This window comes from Miniopterus schreibersii (assembly GCF_964146895.1).
Source record: "Miniopterus schreibersii genome assembly, chromosome: 10".
In the NCBI taxonomy this organism is placed as follows: Eukaryota; Metazoa; Chordata; class Mammalia; order Chiroptera; family Miniopteridae; genus Miniopterus; species Miniopterus schreibersii.
Genome location: NC_138110.1, coordinates 14,975,501 through 14,996,660, shown reverse-complemented (window position 1 = coordinate 14,996,660; position 21,160 = coordinate 14,975,501). Strand labels below are relative to the sequence as shown.

At 46.1% G+C, this 21,160-nt stretch overlaps 1 protein-coding gene across 1 annotated transcript in view; it reads right to left on the bottom strand.

Annotated features, from left to right (window-relative positions):
- Positions 1–13,959, bottom strand: part of ATP8B1 (ATPase phospholipid transporting 8B1) — a 106,680-nt gene extending 92,721 nt beyond the window's left edge. The window contains exon 1 of the mRNA XM_081149381.1: positions 13,516–13,959. The gene's annotated coding sequence lies outside the window, so the exon portion shown is untranslated. The remainder of the gene's footprint in view (positions 1–13,515) is intronic.
- Between the last annotated feature and the right edge of the window lie 7,201 nt (positions 13,960–21,160).

Below are 21,160 nucleotides of genomic sequence, written 5' to 3'. Positions count from 1 at the left end.
AATCCCAGGAAGTTCCAAAAAGCAGACCTTGAATTTGCCAAGCAGTAACCCTAAATCCACTCCAGTGAGGTGAGTGAAGAGACGTGTAGACACACCCTGCTGTAGCCTTCAGGAACGTACCACAGCATTTCATACAAGGGACTTGAGCATCTATGAATTTTGGTATCCATGGGGGTCCTAGAACCAATCCTCTATAGATACCAAGGATGACTGTATTTCATTGTCACCCTTCTTCCTTTTTACTGAATGCTTTCCTCCTTGAACAGTAGCCCGAGCTTTAGAAGAGTGTCTCCTAAAGCCAGGATTATGCAATAGTAATAACCCTGCCATTTTAATATCACTCCTAAGAATATGTACAAAGGTGGGATGCTCAGTTAGTCTAAAGATGGTGTCTGGAAATGAGCAAAGAAATAAAAAAAAATCTCAGGATTGCCTGGCTGGCATGGCTCAGCATCAACCTAGGACCCAGAAGATCGCAGTTCGATTCCCGGTCAGGGCACATGCCCGGGTTTTGGGCTCAATCCCCAGCAGGGCGCGTGCAGGAGGCAGCCAATCAATGACCCTCTCATCACTGATGTTTCTCTCTCTCTCTCCCTCTCCCTTCCTCTCTCTGAAATCAATAAAGGCACATTTTAAAAAAATCTCAGGATTACCTTTTAAGTTGAAACTAATTGGGACAGAGGGAAGGATCCAGCAAATTGAACATAAACAGGGATGTGAGAGCTGGGAATTTTGCTGTTTATCTTCTAAACTAAGCCCCTTCATTTCAATAATGAAATGTGGTTTTCTAAAGGTTCATGAAAAATGGGAACCTCAAAAATATTAAAGGAAGTTAAAAGAAAAATCAAGATTTGCTTGAGTACAAAGGAGAGATACTATCATATCTGTCTAGTAAGAAAGGTTAAAATACAGGCAGATATGGATGATAACATTGACTGAACAGGTTGGGACGGAAAAATGATCTGTAACAACTAAGAGCTTAGTCAGACAAATTCTAAAGGATACAAAGACTGCCAACAGGATGTCAGTGGAGAAATATTATTTAAAAGATTTGAAGTATCCAAGTATAAAACTTTGAGGACAATAAATGTGATGATACTCATATTAAATCCTAAGAGTACCCTGGCCTGGAAATCGTTGTGCAATGCCTAAGACAAAATAGCAAACAAAAGTTTACTAGCAAGCAAAATGTACTTTAGTTCCTGCAATCTTTATATTCCCTTGTCCTGTGCCAAGTGCAATTAAAGCCATACTGAACTTACTGATTTCCTTACGACACATGCAAAGGAACCTACATGTAAGGAGACAAAACTTCATCTGATGAAAAGTGAGCCCAAGAGCAGGCCCAGAGCGCTGACGCTGGGCAGCAGGGGCACCCTGCGGACCTCCTCTTATTCTAAATTTTGCCAAACCTCTATAGTCAGGTACACGAATGTTGGTTTTATTTTTCTAAAGATTTAAAATATCTCAAAATGGAGGGGGGGAAAACCTTTAAAATAAAAAGGCCTCCTTTGAAATTTTATAAACCTCCGAAAGGGATCTGGAGTATTCATTGTGTCAACATAAAAATACTTTATAAATGTGAATATATGAAATGGTCAAAACAGAACCTATTGTACTTATCTGTCATCAGAAAAGAAAAGCATATGTTTCATTGACTTCTTAACCTGCAATGCTTGAAATTTACATCACATACGTTTAAAATTGGAATCTTAGGGCCAAGGAGACCACAAAAAGTCATGGAGTTATATCTGAAGGATAACCCATAAAACATCAGGGCCTTGATTTGAAACACAAAAATATGGGAGGTTCGAAAATGAACCGATAAGCCCTGGCCAGGTAGCTCAGTTGGTTAGAGCATTGTCCCCATACACCAAGGTTGTGGGTTCAGTCCCCAGTCAGGGCACATACATGAATCAAACAATGAAGGCGGAGGTAAGTCCAGGCCACTGACACTCTGCTTTCCCTTGGGTTCCTCATCTATTCCATGGGGATAAGATGTGTCCTAACAGCTCCCAAATGAGGGGATTTTAAATCTATGAAGTGACAAAACAACAATAAGCGTTGTTATTACCAGCCAAGGTTAAAGAACTGGAGAAAGAGTTGGCCAGATCGGACATCCTCTGAACCTGTTCCCCAATACCAGGCTGAAGTTTATTACAAATATAAATGTTCATTGAAGTCCAGGAGGATAACACCACAGTAATTCTGAGAGACTTGGAAATCAATCCTCATTCCTCCACCCCATCCCTAAATTTCAAAAACATCAGGAACGATCCAGGAGTTGTCATATAGAGCTTAAATGTACAGGTCATCCTCAAATGACAAACAGCTCTAGGTTCCAAAAGTTTATTTTTGGATAGTGTTGCCAAATGAAATACAGGGCAGGCAGGTAAATTTTAATTTTAAATAAACAATAAATAATTTTTAGTGTAAGTATGTCCCAAATATTGCATGGGAGATACGTTAAAAAGTATTCATTTATCCGAGATTCAGATTTAACTGTGTGCCCTGTATTTTTATTTGCTAATCTATTTCTGGATCATTTGTACTATTTTTCCAACCATCAGCTGTGAGGTCCTGGAAAGAACCCTCACCTTGAGAATGGAGAAACCTGAGTTTAGGCAACACCATTTTGTCATATCACCCTATCACATTAAAAAGAGTGACTTGGTTTTCCAGTGAGGCCACACAAACCAATTCAAATACCCTATTTCCCACGAAAAATTCCCTAACTTTGGCGAGTTCCCACTGAATACAGACTGGCCATCTCCTGTATCTGAGAAGCATGTTGCACTGTCTGGTGGGCCTGTTTACCAGACAACATCGCACCAGTTTCCACTGTCCTCTTCGTCTAGAAAGCAGGGCTTGTGCATTTGCACGAGTGCTTTTATAGCTCAAATTTAAATGCTTTATTGCTCAAACAATAGTTGAATGAGTGATTTCACAAAAATAGTCAAAATTTAAAGGCTGACCCTAAGGAGAAGAAGTGCTCATTTCCTAAGTTCTCCCAATGTCCCTGTAGAGTTCCTCAAACCCAACTCCACATCTCCAGTTCTCAAGGTTTCATGTCTCCAGTCAAGACTTCCGAAGCTGTCCAAGCTTGACCTCTGGCCACTCCTGGGTGTCCAGCAACTGGAACTTAACATGACCCAAACTAAATTTTTAATCCTTCAGCCTGGGCCTCTGTCTCTGACACCATTATCTTTAGCTGCTTGTGTTAGAAATTTGGAAATCACTTGACACTTCCCTTCTCAGAGGTTCTCAAATCTGATGTATCTCCAAGACCAAGATTCTCCTTCTAATTCTAAAATGCAGCTCCACCCTCCATTTCTTATCTCCACTCCTGGTATCCCGGCCCACGCCCCTGTCATCTCTCATGGACACTGCAGTAGTCTCCTGACTGGTCTCCTCCCTGCCCCAAGTCCATTCTCCACATCACCGCCTGACTTAACAACTGAAACCAGAAATCACACCTGGCCACCCAACTGCTAGAAAATCATCAGTGCCTCCCTGTCACCTTGGTCGCTTCCTTCATCTCATCCCAGGCATCTGGGCCCCACTTTCCCTCCCTCCTCACAGCTGCAAGGTCACAGCACCGAGCTGTCACCACGGGGTCTCCACACGGGCTGCTCCCATTGGCTGGACCTGGGGAAGCCCTTTTCATCCTTCAGGTCTCAACGTAGGTATAATTTCCTCCAAGAGACCCTCCTGAGCTATTTGTTTTACTCCGGTAAAATATATATACCATAAAATTTACAATTTTAAAACATTTCTAAGTATACAGTCAGTGGTATTAAGAACATTCACATTGCCATGCACCCATCACCACCATCCAACTCTGGAACTTTTTCCAGCCCATGAACTGAAGCTCTACGCTCATTAAGCAATAACTCCCCATCGGGCCTCCTCTTGGCCCGTGGTAACCCCTATTCTTTCTGTCTCTATAAATTTGACTATTCTAAGTACCTCATATAAGTGGAATCACACAATATTTGTCTTTTTGGGTCTGGCTTATTTCACTCAGCATTATCTCTTCAAGGTTCATGGGTCAGAATTTCCTTCCTTTTTAAGACGAAATAATATTCCACTGTGTGGATACACAACATTTTTGTTTATCTATCCACCCTTCAAAGGCCATTTCGTTCCTCTTGGGCCATTTTAAAGTAGGCTCTCGTTATTATCTTAGTAATGTCTTATTTTCTTTTGAATGCTTCTCATAGATCGTAACTCTGCTATCAGCCTGTTTCATATCTCTTTTGTTCAGTGTTTTGTTTAATATCTACTCCTGTCACCCCACCCCAAACCCTGTAAGCTCCACGAGGGGGAGAAGCATGTCTGTCTTGTTCATTCCTGTATTAATCACCGGTTCCTGACACCGCCTGGAGTATAGTAAGTACTTAATAAATAATTGTTGAATCACTGAATGAAAGAAAATCATTAGGCCACCAGAAAGCCACTAGCCTATGTTCGCTGGCAAATTCCATGGACTTTGTATTCAACTGTGACAGAGAACAAATTAATGCATATGCACACACACATCGAGCTCTCTGGGCACCAGCAGTTCCCCTTATAACATGGAAGCCAGTCTATTTGTGACTAGCGCACAGTTCCATTTCCTGGGTTCTTTTCAAAAACACATCATGTGCAAAAGTAACATGCATGTTCAGCAACATAAAGAAATTAACTAGGTATTGATTAATACTACAACATGAGTGAACCCTGAAAACATTGTGCTGTCAGTCAAACACAAAAGGCCACATAAAATATCCAGAACGGGCAAATCCACAGAGTCAGAGAGCAGGTGAGAGGCTGCTGGGAGCTGAGGGCAAAAGGGGACACGAGTGATGGCTGAAGGGTACAGGATATCTTTTGGGGGGTGATGAAATTTTTCTAAAATAGATTCTGGTGATAGTTGTACAACTCTGGAAATATACTAAAAACCATGGAACTGTACTCTTTAAAAAGATGAATCCTATGGAATATGAACTATATCTCAGTAAAGCTGATTTTTAAAAAGATAACATGCGTGTATTGAGAGGGGGGTGGCTGCCTGGATTTGAGGGTGGGGAAGTTTGCCTCCCCAACGTGCACAGGGCAGGGGGAAGAGAGCAGGGCCAGCCAGCACCTGCCAGGCCACCACCCCTCCAGTACAAGTGCAGGCCGCGGCTTCACGCGCACCATCTCTCTCTTTTTTTTAAACACTACCCCCTCCCCCACCAAAGCAGGAAGACAGGCTCTGACGATAAACACAACGTTCTCTGAACCAAAACCTTATAGAAATATACATATTTCTGAAGAGCCTCTTTATAACCTACTATGAGCGATCCGAACACTGCCCATTGAATTTACAAACTCAGATTTCCATCTGCAACCCAGGCTCAGCCGAGAGAGTTATCTTTGGCTCCTCTTTCTCTCACGCCCCATATCCAAGCTGTCTGGAAATCCTGTTGGCTCTGCCTTTTAAAAATATATATCCACAACCTTCTCTCTCTCAGACTCCTCACCCAAGTGGGCCCAAGCCTCCTGAATGGTCTCCTCTACCGGCCTGATCTTCATTTAGCAACCAGAACTACCCTTTGAAACCACAAGTCGGATCACAGATCACACAGCTCCAATGGCAATGTCCTGCACTGACTGGCCCCCGCCCATCATGTATAAAGTCAAAGCCAAAGTCCTTACTCAACTATAGAGCCCTGCAGAGGAGGCTCCCCTACCTCTCTGCTCTGGTCTTTTCTTTCCCTCCCCTCTCCTCCCAGCTCACAGGTATGAGGAACAGCATCAGACTTCATCAGAGGAGCCAGGCACTCCCATGTTAGGGCCTCTGCGCCAAGACACCTGTCCCCTCTGCCAGGGACACTCTTATTCACCCTCTTTCTGGCGCAGTCTTTGCTCAAATACCACAGCCTCCCCTGTACAGCTGCATCCTGCTCCCTGGGCCTCCCCCACAAATCCCTTCACCCTGTTGGGCTTCCTCCTTTTAGCCCCCGAAGCACTTATCTTCCAGCATACGAAGCACTCCACCTACCTGCTATCTTACTCTCTGCTGTCGGCTCCCCTCTAGAAGGCGAGCTCCCCGAGGGCAGGCTCTTCACCTACGTGATTCACACGGACGTGCTTTGTATCTGCTGGTTGTGTAGCTGGCTGGGTAAGTAGGGCCTGTTTGTTTCAGACTTTGTAAGGCTAAGGAGGAGGGTCTCCTATGTGGAATGACTGAGGAGACAGGAAGTTCCCTAGGAGAAGCCGAGTTTACTTCTTCTGCCATTCGAGCTAGAACTCAGTAAATGAGACCAATAGTTACCTAAGTTCAGGGCCTGAGCAAACTTTCTTCACCTTTAGAAAGAGCATTGGTCCGAGTGATCTCAGAGACACATTGGAGTCATCACCATGTTTTTCTATGTACTGGGGGGAGCCTAAGACTGATTTTAAAAATTCTGAATGATCTCAATCAAGTTGAGCTAGACAAAGTACCAAAGCTGAGAGAGTAGCCATGTCAGCCCCAACATACTTTTTGTGGCTGTGACTGGCATAGGATAGGAAGGTGGAATAATACCCAAGAATGGTGGTGTTTGGGGTTAGTTTGAAAATTTTTTTATTTTTACTTAGAAAAACAAAACCCTGCTAAAATTAAACATGTAAATCTTTATTTTGGCTAAATTTCAGGGCACAGTATGAGCATGAACTCACATGAGAGTCTCCTGGTCTCTAGAAAACACGAAGGCGTTTGTAAGGCAGACTGACACCCAATCGTTAGAGAAACGCTCCCGGTGTTGCCTGCTACACACACAAGCACACTCTTGCACAGACGCTACATCCGATCATTCTGCCTCCTCCAGTCTGCGACTGACCTTTCGCCTAAAAGTGGATTTTGAAAACCATGGGTTCTACCCTGAGGTAGAAAAACCACCTGGCTTTTCAGGATTCAATTTTTCAAACATTTAAATATCAGTTTTCCCCACATTCTAACCCCTCCTCCACCAAAGTTAATTTATCTTTTTAACCCAAGTTAATCCTGGAGGGAAGTGAAGGCTTTTCCCCTCCGCTGCAGAATGTCCTTCCTCGAAGGCAGCTGTGTCTGCAGAGGTCTCCTGAGCTTTACGGCCACGCTGGCGCCGAGCAGTGTCAGCCACACCATGGGCCATTGGTGATGGATTGCCAAAGGACCACAGACCTCACAGCAGCTACCGGTGAAAAGGAGAAGCGTGTAGGGCAGCCACCTCCATCCTCCCTGCAGTTTCCCGGGTTCTTATCTCTCAGCTTAACCACTTTCTATGAAAGATAAATCTCCCAAAACCAAGTAAGATCTCAAATACTACCGTGAACAGATACTCGTATGCCCTTGCTCACAGCAGCACTGCTCACAATAGCCAACAGGTAGACACAACCCGAGTGTCCATCGACAGACGAACAGGTAAACAAAATGCACTCTCTACATGCAATGGAATGTTAGCCTTGAGAAGTGGAAGGAAATTCTGACACATGCTATGACAGGGATGACTCCTGAGGCCACTATGCTGAGTGAAATAAGCCAGTCACAAAACACAGATATCCGTATTGTGAGATTCCACTTACATGCGGCACCTTAGAACAGCCAACTTCATCGAGACAATCAGAATAGAGGTTATCAGGGACAGTGGCAAAGGAGAAATAGGGGATTACCGTTGAATGGATACAGAGTTTCAGTTTGGGATGATCAATAAGTTCTGGAGATGGATGGTGGCAATAACTGCGCGATGCTGTGAATGTGCTTAATGCCATGAACTTACACTTTAAAATGGCTAAAATGGCAAATTTCATAAACATTTCACCACAATTAACACAACTCCCCTAACATAAACTTCTGCACTAAGGTGAAATCCTCAGGAGTCTCCTCTCCTCTCAGAGTTGTTCTGGTTCCAAAAACAGAGGATAGATTCTCACTTAATTCTCATAATTTCTGCAGTCTGATAAAAGCCACACACTTATTCTCATTTCATCACAAATTCTGGAGGCTAGAGGCCCGCACACATTCTTAGCGCCCAGCTTACAGCCTTCACGTTTGTTTCCACACGAAACCTGACCCACCCATAGCCTCATTATAAAACACCCAAGTCAAACGGTCACCTGTTTTCTTATAGAGAATATTAAACATTTTTCTTCTGGATCCACCAGTCATCCACAGATCTAGAGAATGGTGTCAGCTCACTGTGTCCCAGGAAGACAGAGTAAGGATTTGTGTACACACTTTATAAAATCAATATGCACCCAACCCACGGAAGCTTCCTCAAACAGCAAGAGTGGGGGGCCGGAGACTGTGTGAGGAGATTGCTGGGAGCCTGAGAAGTTCGGGGGAGGATATTCCTGCTCAACTCAATATGAGTCAAGGTTAGAAAACTGATTTCAAACACTGCCTGCGCTAAATCAAACAAACCTCAGCTCTGGTGAACAAAAGCCACTCAGCAAAGAGGCAAAGCCATAAATGACAGCCCTGTAAATAACGACCTAAGCTACCAACCAAAGGTCAGGCTACACATGCACTCGATGCACAAGTGCCAGGCTTCTCAGTCCCACTGGGGCAGGTGGTTGTCACCACTGAAGGACTGCCCCAGGACAAGGGGGACTTCTGTCCCCCAGCAGCCAGTGGGCTTTCCACCTTGACCCTCCACAGCTTCCAGGCCCAGCTCTCGCTATGAGGTGCAAACTCACTAGACTTGGAGACTGATCATGAAACAGAGCTTCAGAGCTAAAAGTGGCCTGGGCCATCCTCCAGGGTCTACCATCTCTCCATGCAGAGAGGGACAAAGTCCAGGGCAGGGAGAGAGAAAACAGCTGATCTACTTTCCTACCAAAAAGAACAGGAACACACAACTCAGACCCTCTGAAAACCTCGCAGGCTCCCGTGAGCAGGGGGGTAATGCCCAGTGCAGTGGCTGGAGATGCTCAAGCCATGTTAAAAATTCATGACTGAATGAATGGGATTGTAGCAAGGGCCTCTACCAGGCACCATTACTAAGAAACCATGTGGACAACATAGGTCCTTTGAGAAAAAGACTCAAGGTTTAGAAATTCCTGAACTTTGAACAAGGAAGAATAATTTTTTTTTTTTTTTTTTTATATCTTTATTGATTTCAGAGAGAGGAGGAAAGGAGAGGGAAAGAGAGAGAGAAACATCAATGATGAGAGAGTCATTGATCGGCTGCCTCCTGCATACCCCCAACTGGGGATCGAGCCCGCAACCCGGGCATGTGCCCTGACCGGGAATCAAACCCCAATTGCCTGGATCCTAGGTCGCTGCTCAACTGCTGAGTCACGCCTGGCCGGGCAGAATAACTTTTTTTTTAAACAGGAGTACAGGGCTGAGGGAGAGGAAAGACAGGCAGTGGGGGATAAAGGAGACAGCAGCACTCATTCGGTCCCAAAGGCCCCCGCTGTGCAGGAGGTACACCCACGGGAGAGCGGCCAGGGACCACGTGCCTGTGACCGAGTGGGCATGCCCCTAGGTCATTGAGCACCCTGGTCCCTCGTGTCACCTTGGGACACTGTGCTCTAGAACTCGAGGTCTGGATTTGGAGGTTCAGAACCTCGCCCCTACTCCAGGGTGAGAGCAGTGCCTGGTGCGAATAAGCACCTATGTTTGCTAAATAAGTACTAACAGTGATTCCTGGTTCCTACACAGTGTAGGGGAAAGGCAATTGCTGGGTGAGCAATAAATATTCACTGAGCAATATCAACAACACACGGTAATGACTACTCTTTATTGAGCTGTGTGCTAAGCCTTTTTGGTTAATTCTTTCACTTGGTACTCATCATACAGCCGTATGAGGTAGTAACTGCTGTTGTTCCCGAAATTTTACAGACAAGGAAACTGAAGCCAGAGCGAGGGATTAAGGGACTTGCTCTAGGTATCACAGCTAGGAAGTGATGAGGCCTGGGTTCCAAGCTAGGTCAAAGGAATTCAGAGTGGGAGATCCACCTCTATTTACCATTGCCTCTGGGCTCAGTGCAGGGTGGGACCAGTTATCAAACACTGAGCATGGTTTTGGCAACAATTTATTTAAAAGTGCAATGCATTGGCAGGCTGGAGTGGCTCAGTTGGTTGAAAGTTGTCCTGTGCACAGAAGTCGGCGTGGTTCAATTCCTGGTCAGGGCACATGCTTGGGTTGTGGGTTGGATCATGTACAGAAGGCAACCCATCGATGTTTCTCTATCTCTCCCTCCTTCTCTCTAAGCATGTCCTCAGGTGAGGATTAAAATAATAATAATAATAATAACAATAATAATAATAATAATAATAATAACGTAAAAATAAAAGTGCAATGCATTTTAGAAGTACTAGGAACAGTACTTATGTGTTCCTAAATGACCAGATAATAAAACTTTGTCTTCTAAGAATAAAAATGAGAAACAAGACTGCAGTGTGAGAGTGTGAGTGTGTGTGTGTGTGCTTTCTAGACTATTCCTCCATACTGCCAGGTCTTCAGTGACACAGAACCTCAAAGATCTTAGATGGGCATTATTTTTAGCTAGACACAGCGATGGAGATTCAGGAGTAACTCAGTTAACAGAATAAACAAGGAAAAGCTATCTTTTTAAAAACTCTTCTGGCAGCAAATTATTTTTTACTTATCTTAATAAGTAACATAACACCTACAGGCATGAATACAATTAATCTAATTGAATGTTGCCACCAAACAGGCCGGAAAACGCAAGAGATACCTAAAGACGCCACAAATTAAAACTTCCCAGGAGATTAATCTAGAAACAGATATAGAAGCAAATTCTAAAAGTGCGTGCTTAAGAAACTTTAGTGTCACCTCTCTCTAGAGAGATGGGCTATGAATGAACCCCATAAAACTTGTTCTGGGGCCTAAAAAGCAAGTTCCTCTGCATTCGTAAGGCATGGACTTCTTTTACAATGATTGAAACTAGAGAGCAAAGGTAACTAGTAGATTAAAATCTCTCTGGAGTATATTATAAGGATCACCTGGATTCCATGAGTGTTGTTTATGAAAAACAAAATGGGATTCAGATTAATAAGGCAATAAACCATTAAAAATATCCCAAATACTTGGGCATCATACTAATTTTTAAAAATATATGTTTAATAAAGAAAATAAGAAAACAACATCTGAACCCCTACCATGTGCAAAAGACTTTCACCTGTTCTCTCATTTAATTTTCTCAATAATCCAAGCAGATTGGTATCTTTTTTTACCCCAACAAATGAGTAAGCTGAGGTTCAGAAAACTTAGGAATTCACCCGAGGTTATACAATTTTTAAAGGAAATAAATATATTAAAAATAAGCTGTAAAAATGAATACAATTTAAAGTAAGTAGAAGAACCAAAATCTGTGGGACTCTAAATCCATGTTTTCCACTACTCCTTGCTTGAGAAGGAAAGAAGAAAGGAAGGAAGGGAGGAAGGGAGGAAGGACTGCAGACAGGGAAATATTCTACAGCCAAATCTAGTCAGTGTCATTAGTGCTAGAAGCCCAGAGCCTGAAATCCAGGTAACACATGGAACTAATCCTGAACTTGCCTTGCACCTGCAGGTTTCTTCTTTTCAGCCATCTGTTTAACCAACTCACTATTTTAAAGCCTCCGTTTAAAAAAAAAGAAAGAAAAACACATTAAAAAAAAAAAAAAACCCTTCCCAGTTCTATCAGTAACTAACAATAAGTACACACCTGTATGCATTTTCCTTAAAATAAAAACCAGAAGGCAGGCTTGAAAGTAGCCACCGCTGCTCTCACAGATGGCAAGTTGTGTTCATTAGTACTGAGCTGCAAGAATCTTGTTTGACCCTCAATAACAGACTCAAAGAATCACTAAAAATCACCAGAGCACCAGCCACTGGAACAGTCCAGTGAAGAAAGCTGGTAATGTTTCTTGCCTAAAATCAGAAGGAAGCCTCCACTACGTCGGGAAAACCATTAGGCGAATTCAGAGGGGTAATTGCAGCCAGGCCCTCCGGCTTCTCCCCAGACGGTAATCAGCTAATAACCATTAATCACCTTGTGCACGGTATACATACATTTATAGTGGGTTTTAATAAGGCCTGCGCCAATAGACCCAGAGTTAATGAATGGTAGTTTAGGTCTAAGACAAAAATACTCCCCAGAGGATGACAATGAGAACTTTTACTTCACTTTCGGTGGCGCGTCCCCTTTTCACACGCACTTGTGTTTACTATCCTGCACACTTGGTCACACATCTTGTCTCAGTTTTTGTTCCTAAAAGCAGTTACCCTTGGTCCATAGCCTCCCGCGTGCCGGGTGGTGTTCAAGCACCTCGCCTGTGTTGTGTCCTTTCATTCTCAAGGAGCGGAGACAGAAATGAGACGGCAATGGAACCAGGAAGATGGGCCAGAGCCCCTTCTGCAGCCACCGGGGCGGGCGGTTCCCGGGAGGCGAGCTCGGCGGCGCCCGGACCTACCCCAGGACGGGGAGCCCGCCGGGGGCTGCGCGGGCAGGCAGGGAGGGCTGGGTAGGGTTGAGGGGTGCGAATGTGGCCCAGGCCCCCCCTTACTTGCGCTCCCCAGTTCTGCACCGTCGTCCTACCTCTGCAGCTGTCACGGATATGCATTCCCAGGCTCCCCCGGCGGGGACCCAGCGCGCACACTCCCCAGGATAAGTAGCGCGGACAAGTTTTTCTTTCACTTGGGGAGGAGTGGGAACGTGGGAGGTTAAAACACTCTCCATTTTCTGCAAACCCACCCCCACCCCCCACCAAGTTGTCCCTCCGCACGCCTAAAACGAGGTGACAGCGCTGGGCACCAAAGTGGAAGGGAAGGAGACGGGCTGTGGCGAGGCCGTGGCGCTGGCGGATCCCGCCTCACAATCACCGGGGGAAAGGGACCGTGTTCTCCCACCACCTCCCGACTCGCGTAAAGGCGCACGGGACGGGTCGGCGCCCGGTCCAGCAGCAGGCGCGGTGGAGTCGATCTCACCATCCTCCTCGGCAGGTGCGGCCAGGTACCCATGGCCCCAAGGTCTGTTCTGGACGCACGGGCATCGGTTACCAAAGGGGGTCCCGGCAGAACCCGGCCACGGGAACTTCCAGAGGCGCGGCGGACACCGCGGGGAAGCCGGCGGCACGTCCCATGGCCCCGCCGGCCCCGCCACGCTCGCCCCTCGGAGCTTAACCTTGGACATGTGTGTTACAAATGAGCGAAGAGCCCAAACGCCTCCCGCGAGTTCCCTCTCCTCCCGCAGGTGAAAACCCTACGGACCTCTCCGCGGCGCTGCCTGCCGGTCATCGGCGCCTCCCCAACCCCGAGGCCGCAAAGGCTCCCGCACCCCCACCCAAATCCCACCCCGGCGGACTCAGGAGCCCGAGGGTGCGGACAGCCGCGGCCGCCGCATCCCGGATTCTCAGAGTCCGCCGGCCACCGGACGGTCAGAGGACCTAGTGGGCCGGTGGGGTGGAGGAGAGGTCGGAGGCCCCCGACGCCGCGCCCCTGCTCGCCTGGCTCTCGCTGGGCCCGGTGTGGGGCATCCGCCGGGCGCGCGCCTCTCCGCGCGGTCGCCGCTCACCTGGCCGCCGCCGCCGCCCGCCCGGCCCCAGCTCCGGCCGCCGCGCTAGCGCTTCATGGCGCACGGGGCCTGGCCCGGGGCCCCGGGAAACTCGTCCAGGTGGTGGCGGCTCCTCCGACTCTCGCGGCGCGCCAATGGCTCCTCGCCTATCCCCGCCCAGCGTCCGCGCGCCCTTCCACTACGGCCGCGCTTCTCCGTTCCCGCGGACCGGCCAAACTGGTTTTTCCGCTCGGGAATGGTGCCTTGCGCGTCTCCAGGGGATGGGGGAGGGCCCAGCCGTTGTCCCTCTCGCGGGCCGAGAGGAGCGAGATGGCGAAACCCCGGGCTGACTGGCGCTGCCGGTGTCCAGCCCCGCGCCCTCGGTGCCCCCCGGCGGCAGGTGCGCGCCCCGGTGGTGGCCGGCGCCTCTCCACTCCCTCCAGCCGGCAGCTGCGGCCGCCCTCGGCTCCCGCGATGCTCGAGACCCCGCCCCACAGCCCCGCGTGACGTTCCCGCTGCCCTCGGCTGTCCTGGCCGCCGCCCGAGGTCGGTGACAGCCCGGAAAGCTGTCCGGGTCACGGCTGGCCCGGGACCTGAGCTCCCTCGGTAAGGGGAGCTGCACTCTCTCCACGCCAAGTCACGTTCCGAGACAGGTCACTGAACGCGCGGCGCGGGGAGGGTGAGAGAGAGACAGTGCCAAGGGACTTCGAGAGACTTATCCTGTCCTCGCAGCAAGCCGGGGGTCTGCTGAGACCAACACCCCCCATCTTTACAGCTTTGGGGTCAATGGGAGCCAAGGCGCGGCATGCGAATGGCGCACGGTAGTTGGAAATTTTGGACTCCCAGGCGTGGCTGATAGCTGGGTGCGTGAACCACCCCTCTCTGGCAGGACATGAAGCTCCCCCTTCAGCAGAATTTTACTGCTCACCTGCAATGGACAGGTCTCTGGGATAAGAGTGCAGGAAAGTGAAAGATAAATCGGAGTTTGCTTGAAATGTAGTCAAGGAGATAGGACTCTAGTGACCTGCAGGTCACAGAGGCTCAGGTCTTTGGCCTGAGGGTTCAGACTCGCCACTGAGGGCTTAAAGGAGACTTCACAGAGGAGGCTATGCTTTAGGCAGGACTCAAAGAGCCACACTTTTAGGGATCAGAGATGCATGGAGAGGGTATTCAAAGAGTGGCCCACCGACAGGATCTTCAGTTATATGAAAGGTTCGAATGACACAGTTAAACCCTAGACTGCCCTGGGTTTCTTTTTATCAGTCACACTTGATCTTTGCCTAGGTAGTGCTCATCAATTAATTTCTCTGGGACTCATTTCCTCATCTGTAAAATGAGACTGGACCAGGCGATCTGAAATGGTTCCTTCCGGTGCTTATTTTCTGAACCCAACAACAGAGCAAAGGTACAGAGGCCTGGGAACAGGACCTGTTTAGGGACCGTGGAGAAGACCAGTTGGCTGGCAATGCCATGGCCCTGCGTAAGGCCAGAGATGGGGGTTGGAGCCTGGAAGTCCTTGAATGCAGGCTGAGGCGTTTGGGCTTGCTTTTGGCAGCACCTGCAAACCATTGAAAGTGTATGACCACAGCAGAGACATGATCAAGGTTGTGTTTTAAGGAAAGTAATGCGGATAGTTTGGAAGAGGAAAAGACTGGAGACAGGGCTGCCACTCGGGAGGCTGACACAGCGGCATCAGGTAGGCCTGAAGGAGTTGACAATGGGAATGAAAAGACAGAGGTGCTTCCAAGGACTCCCCAAGGAGAAATGGCCAAGACACAGAGTGGCCAGAGCCTGCAACTGACTGGCAGACAGAAGCATGGATGGTGAGCCAAGTTCACCAGGCTGGGCGATGGCATTAATAGGAACTGCAGAGTCAGGAGGAGGGAGGCCATTGAGGAGAGCTCTGTAAACGCTAGGACTCAAGCGATGACTCTACACTAAAGGAAGGATTCCTTTCTTCATGTAGATCAACCAGCAAGCGCTCAATCTGTCGAGGAAAACATTGCCTGGAAGAGAGACTATATACACTAAGACACATCCAATCCACACCCACACCCAGATTTGATAAATACCATTTTTACCACTGCCTTTAACACCCCTGTGTAGACAATGAAGACTTCAAGCTAGTTTGCTTCTCTTACAGACCATGCGGAAGGGGGAAGTGTATACAAAGGGATACGATGGGTATCGCTTCAAAGAATCATTCATTTAATAAATATTTATTAAGTGCCTACTTCCTTGGATATATCAGGGAACCAATCAGGCAAATTGTATCTTAAAAGATGACAAATGCTTTGGGAAAAAAACGAACAGGACTGACTGGGAGGAGGCCACTGAGGGAGCCTTCTAGGTGCTGTAAAAGTTCTCGGTCTTATCTGGGCAGTAGTTACTCATATATAAGAAGAGTTCATCAACCTGTACACTTAAGATTTGTAGACTAAAAAATAAGACAACTAGAGTAGGGCTAATTAGGAGTGGGAGAATGAGTTGCAATTTTAAATAATGTGGTCAGGGTAGGCTTCATGAAGAGTTGCATTTGAGAAAGACGTGCAGGAAGGTGACGGGGCTTCATCCTCAGGGAGAGAAATTCTTTGAAACCCCATCTCTCCTGGAACCCACCAGAAAAGAGCAATGTTCAAACCTTGTCCTGGCGAGCTTCCCTCACCTAAGCCTCTGCACCTTCTTGGTGGCTGGGAAGAGACTCTCAGAGCATGTCCACTGATGTTGCTGACAAAGGAAGTAGCTCACCTGGAAGTTCTGACCCTTGTCCTCTCTGAAAGAACTGTGCCAAGTCTCAGGGTGCATCGTTAGGTCAATCATTGAAAGTGCCTCCTGCATGCGACAAAGATCGATGTTGACATGTGTCTGACATGAGTCACTGGAGAGATGGCTGCTTTGTCCAGGCAGCAGCCCTGATCCCACCAGCCCCAGGAGGCTTTGTCTCTATTCCCAGATGGGATTGCTCTGGGTGTGTTTAGAAGCCTCTCCCATTCATTAATCAACACCTTTACCTTGCAAGCTACTGGGGGAAATAGTAAATTTAACAGAAACAGTCATTTCTAAAAGTGTGACAATGTGCCCTGGCTGGTATGGCTATGTTGGTTGGGTATCATCCTGCACCAAAAGGTTGCTGGTTTGATTCCGGGTTAGGGCCCAGGTTTCAGGCTCCATCCCCGGGGAGGAGCATGCAGGAGGCAGCCAGTCAATTGATGTTTCTCCCTTCCTCTCTCTCTCAAAAATTCAATTAAAAAAAAAAAGAAAAGAAAAAAGGGTGACAGTGCTTTTCAGCTTTTGTAGTTGGTAATTTCCTCTGGTTTTGTTTGTTTGTTTGTTTTCGTTTTTCCTTTTCTTGACAACACGGCTGTGCATTTCTCTGATGAGGGTAGAAAGGCTGGGGAGGTTGCCAAAACAACTAGTTCAATTTTACTGAAAATTCATTTTCTAAAATTTTCTGCAAGACCTACAGGATAAAAGATATGTTTAAAGAGAGGTGATACGGCCTGTATTCAGATCTTTGCTAAACTCAGTGGTCATTTAAGCTAAAGCACCTAATGCCAATGGAAAGGTAGTCATGCCTCACTAGGTGTTATTGTAACCCCTGCTTGGCAGTCAAGATTAACTCAGTTGGAAGGTGAATTCTTAATAGCCATTGTCTAGACTAGCTCCAGAACTGTAAACATGATAAGAGGGCACCTCTTATATGAGCCTGTCTTTGCAATAAGTAAAATTAGAGTTTCCACTAGTCTGCCCCACTTTCTTTTAAGTGGTATTTAAAATAGATACAGATGATATATTCTGTCTCTGCACAAATAATTTTCCAAATTCCTTCTGATTTACATGCTTTCCACTTCCTCTACTACTTAGTGGTTTAGTTTTGTTTTTTTTTCTGACCAACATTTTAAACTGAAAAATTGGATTGCAAAAGAAATATAAACATCAGATAACCAGGGGTCTCAGTTACTTTGGCTTAACAGACATGAGCAGTTAGGGAAGGTGTTATTTTGAGCATATTATAACTCACTTCTCTTTGGTGTTCATGAGTCTGTAATGTATAGGATTAGTCTACAGTTTTTGTTTCCTACAAGGGGGAGATTTTAATAACCTACTATATGTGGAAATATAATGCACATTACAAAGAACTTGCATTGATAATACAACAGCAGTTAAACTTAATTTGTATGATTAATTTAGGCATTTAATGAGTGAAGTTCCAAAATACCTTGTGATCATTGTTAGTCTATGTAGCGATATTTTCATGTAGCTGTGAGAACTTTGTGTGTATTATCTGATGCTCTATTTTCACTGTTTACCATTGTTCCATGACAACACAGTTACCTTTCCAACTTTATCCTTCATCCTCCACAACAGGCACCCTCAGCTCCCCCATCCCTAGCTGTTTGCAATTCACTGAGTTCTGAAAAGTATTTGATATTCCCTCTGCTTGAAATGTGGTCATCTCCCTGACCTCCAACTCCAAAGTGACTTCTCCTGGGTAGGCCTTGCCCCACTCTCCCCCAGACAGCAGTTTCCACAGCATCTTGCACCTAACTTCTAGGCAAACCTTTATTTCATTGTATTTAAACTGTCTACCTGTCTCCCTCCCCAATGCACTGTGAGCCCTTTGAGACCCAAGACAGGTTCTTATGTTTCTTGGTCGCTCTTGCCCTGACACCCTAAGTGCCTGTTAATTCTTATACAATGAGTGGATGGTCTGCACAGCCATATTCTCAATAGTTGTGTAGCATTTCCCTCTGTTGATGATTTACTTAATCATTTGCTATTCTTGAATATATATCCATTGTCTAGATCACTTTCCAGAAATATGTGGTCAATCACAACCCACCATTATATTGAGGGTGTCTACATTTCTTTCTCTCTGGTTCCTTTTCTTCTGTGGCTTGTGATGTGACATTTACTTCACTCTAGAAACAGCGTGCCTCCAAGTACAAGAAAAGGTTCCACTTGACTAGAACCAGGACATGTGTGAGGCTTTGTCGAGGTCCCTGGACCAAAGAAAAGAATGGTATTTGAATCCGTCCATAAAGTTACAGCAGCCTACACTGTGGATAGCGCTACCTTTTTAATTTTCCTACCCTGCCTAAAGAGTATGTGTGTGTAAACAGAACATATGGGTGTGATATTTATAGGATGTCTCCATTTGTGTAACATATAAATATGTGTATATGTAAAATATTTATATATTATAGATAAAGAGATAGCCAGCATGAGTAGTCATCTGTCCCAGTTAAAGCCACAGATAGTGGGTATTTTGAACACTTGTAGCTTTAAAGAAGCCAAAGTAGGTTAGTATATATCCATTTTCCTAGATAATGTTTTATTGGGACCTACTCAAGGAGACATTCATTTAAACCCCGAATCCCAGAAATTCAGACTGTGTGTCTAAAGGAAAGAGGGGAAAAATGGAAACACCTTCCTATCAGCATTGGTGGATTGTGGCTCCTCCCCCACAGGGCAGAAGACAGATTGGTCAGTCACATGTCACATGTCACCTGTGTTACAACCTCGAGTTGTTTTGGAAGGGAGGGGGATTCCCGAAGCCTGAGCAAGGAGAATGTGATTCCTGCTTTGGGGAAGCATGAGGTCATCCGTACATGCCGACGCATGCTCCCGAAGGATCCGGCTCCCAGGTTACCTCCCTTGGACCAATTTTTGTTTCAAATGCTGTGGCCGCAAATCTTTCCCAGTCTAAGACTTCATGAGCCATGTCTGGAAAGCTGGGATTTCATCTTCTCTGTGAAGGGATTCAGGGCTGTGTTTGTTTCATTTATGCACTAAAGACTCATTGAGCATGTCCTATGGACAAGCCCCAGAGTAGAGCTGTGAGTACAACGGCATCATCACCCAGTAAGGTAAGTGCCCCCAAGGGGGAAGGCACATAGAAAGACAGGAGGGGCCCCTGACTCATTCTTGGAAGTCATAGGAGGCTTCTTGGAGGAGGTGATGGCTAAATAGAGAACTGGAAGATGAGTAGGAGTTTCTGTCCTTCCCTTAGTCACTGCTGTCATGTGACATTTCTTTATTCCAGTTTCATAGAATGAAGTAGGTGGCAATGAGGTGGTTAGAAAAATAAAATGTCTCCCTTCTTCCATTGGACTACTCTGGCAACACTGTTTATGACTGTGGAATATATATGTGTGTGTGGGGTGTGTGTGTGTGTGTGTGTATATATATATATAGAGAGAGAGAGAGAGAGAATTTTAAAACCTATAATTCACCCATTTAAAGTATACAATTTAGCCTGGCCAGGTGTGGCTCAGCAGTTGAGCATCGACCTAGGATCCAGGAGATCACAGTTCGATTCCTGGTCAGGGCACATGCCCGGGTTGCAGGCTCGATCCCCAGCAGGGGGCGTGCAGGAGGCAGCCGATCAATGACTCTCTCATCATTGATGTTTCTATCTCTCCCTCTCCCTCCACTCTCTAAAGTCAATAAAGATATATCTAAAATAAATAAATAAATAAGTATACAATTTAATGGTTTTTAGTATATTCATAGAGTTGTTCAACTATCTCTACATTCAATTTTAGAACATTTTCATCACCTCAAAAAGAAATCACATACCCTTTAGCTATCACCTTGAATTCCCCAACTTCCCTCAGCCCCGGGCAGCCACTAATCTACATTGTCTCTACAGCTTTTCCCTATTTTTAACATTTCATATAAATGGAATCACAGCCCTGGCTGGGTGGCTCAGTTGGTTAGAGCGTCACCCGGATGCACCAGGGTTGTGGGTTCGATCCCTGGTCAGGGCACATACAGGAATCAACCAGTGAGTGCATGGATGGGTGGAACAACAAATCTCTCTTTCTCTCTCTCTCTCTCTCTCTAAAACAAATAATATAAATTTTTTTTAATGGAATCAAATGTTTTTTTGTGACTGGCTTCTCCATTTAGCATAATGTTTTCAAGGTTCATCTGTGTTGTAGTGCATGCTTTGTTCCTTTTTAGAGCTAACTTACATACATATATATGATTTTTCATGTCCTTCAGGTTGGCATCTGGGTCAACCATCAGTCCTATACATAAAAAAATGCCACTGATTCATCAGCTTGTGCTACAGACATGAGCAGAGCAAATACCATGTGAAGCTTATGGTTTTAGGTCCCCAAAAGCTTTCTAACTCATCTCCATGGCTCCATCTCCATCACCACCGTCATCGGCGTCCTGGGTCAGGGAGCATTTCCAAATTGAAATGTTAGGCTTCAGCAGTGACCTCCCCACCCTCAATGTCTTCCCTCGGTGTCTGAATAAAGACAGAACTCCTGGGTGTGGCCAACAGCACTTCTCCCCATTGTTGGTCAGTTTCATTCTTATTGGTTTGCTTGAAGTCACTACTCACGTATCTAAATAGAGACTGAGATTTTCCTTTGGAATTTTCTTACATTATTTTTATCTCAAGTGTTACCCTTTTCATTTCAGTCCAGCAAAGAACTCAACTGTTTGTTTCCCTTGGGGGAATTTCTTTTTTTTTTTTTAGGGAGGCAGAACCTCTACCAGGAAACAGTCCCTAGAAGTTGGCTGCTTTTGCATATCACTGAAGCATTTCCACCTAAAGTTTCTCTGTCACTTTGACTGAGGTGGCCTCAGAGCACGTGAGTCATGAGTCAAGGCTCATCAGTGATCTCATCTTTCTGGACCTGGTCCA